The sequence below is a fragment of the Garra rufa genome, unplaced genomic scaffold (genome assembly GCF_049309525.1).
Source record: "Garra rufa unplaced genomic scaffold, GarRuf1.0 hap1_unplaced_016, whole genome shotgun sequence".
In the NCBI taxonomy this organism is placed as follows: domain Eukaryota; kingdom Metazoa; phylum Chordata; class Actinopteri; order Cypriniformes; family Cyprinidae; genus Garra; species Garra rufa.
The window spans coordinates 258616-260528 of NW_027394291.1; positions in this window are offsets into that span (position 1 = coordinate 258616).

The following is a 1913-nucleotide window of genomic DNA, read 5'->3' on the forward strand; positions in this document are numbered from 1 at the left end:
TTTGCATGATTTTTGAAGTTAGACCCTGAAATGTCAGAAAACAGCGTTTCAGAGCAGAACAAAGTTGGTTCAGGCAATGCAAGCTGAATCTCTGTCCCACCTTAAATTTGCAGTCTGTGCATGAATAAAACCTATTTTGCAACACAGAGAAACATATCTGAAGGTGTTAGAAGTGTTTTGCATGATTTTGAAGTTAGACCCTGAAATGTCAGAAAACAGCGTTTCAGCGCAGAACAAAGTTGGTTCAGGCAATGCAAGCTGAATCTCTGTCCACTTTAAATTTACACTCTGTGCATGAATAAAAGCTATTTTGCAACACAGAGAAACATATCTGAAGGTGTTAGAAGTGTTTGCATGATTTTTGAAGTTAGACCCTGAAATGTCATAAAACAGCTTTTCAGCGCAGAACAAAGTTGGTTCAGGCAATGCAAGCTGAATCTCGGTCCCCACTTTAACTTTGCCAGTCTGTGCATGAATAAAACCTATTTTGCAACACAGAGAAACATATCTGAAGGTGTTAGAAGTGTTTTGCATGATTTTTGAAGTTAGACCCTGAAATGTCAGAAAACAGAGTTTCAGCGCAGAACAAAGTTGGTTCAGGCAATGCAAGCTGAATCTCTGTCCCACTTTAAATTTACACTCTGTGCATGAATAAAAGCTATTTTGCAACACAGAGAAACATATCTGAAGGTGTTAGAAGTGTTTTGCATGATTTTTGAAGTTAGACCCTGAAAGGTCAGAAAACAGCTTTTCAGCGCAGAACAAAGTTGGTTCAGGCAATGCAAGCTGAATCTCTGTCCCACTTTAAATTTGCAGTCTGTGCATGAATAAAACCTATTTTGCAACACAGAGAAACATATCTGAAGGTGTTAGAAGTGTTTTGCATGATTTTTGAAGTTAGACCCTGAAATGTCAGAAAACAGCTTTTCAGCGCAGAACAAAGTTGGTTCAGGCAATGCAAGCTGAATCTCTGTCCCACTTTAACTTTGCAGTCTGTGCATGAATAAAACCTATTTTGCAACACAGAGAAACATATCTGAAGGTGTTAGAAGTGTTTTGCATGATTTTTGGAAGTTAGACCCTGAAATGTCAGAAAACAGCGTTTCAGCGCAGAACAAAGTTGGTTCAGGCAATGCAAGCTGAATCTCTGTCCCACTTTAAATTTACACTCTGTGCATGAATAAAAGCTATTTTGCAACACAGAGAAACATATCTGAAGGTGTTAGAAGTGTTTTGCATGATTTTGAAGTTAGACCCTGAAATGTCAGAAAACAGCTTTCAGCGCAGAACAAAGTTGGTTCAGGCAATGCAAGCTGAATCTCTGTCCCACTTTAAATTTGCAGTCTGTGCATGAATAAAACCTATTTTGCAACACAGAGAAACATATCTGAAGGTGTTAGAAGTGTTTTGCATGATTTTGAAGTTAGACCCTGAAATGTCATAAAACAGCGTTTCAGCGCAGAACAAAGTTGGTTCAGGCAATGCAAGCTGAATCTCTGTCCCACTTTACATTTGCAGTCTGTGCATGAATAAAAACCTATTTTGCAACACAGAGAAACATATCTGAAGGTGTTTAGAAGTGTTTTGCATGATTTTTGAAGTTAGACCCTGAAATGTCAGAAAACAGTGTTTCAGCGCAGAACAAAGTGGTTCAGGCAATGCAAGCTGAATCTCTGTCCCACTTTAAATTTACACTCTGTGCATGAATAAAAGCTATTTGCAACACAGAGAAACATATCTGAAGGTGTTAGAAGTGTTTTGCATGATTTTTGAAGTTAGACCCTGAAATGTCAGAAAACAGCTTTTCAGCGCAGAACAAAGTTGGTTCAGGCAATGCAAGCTGAATCTCTGTCCCACTTTAAACTTTGCAGTCTGTGCATGAATAAAACCTATTTTGCAACACAGAGAAACAT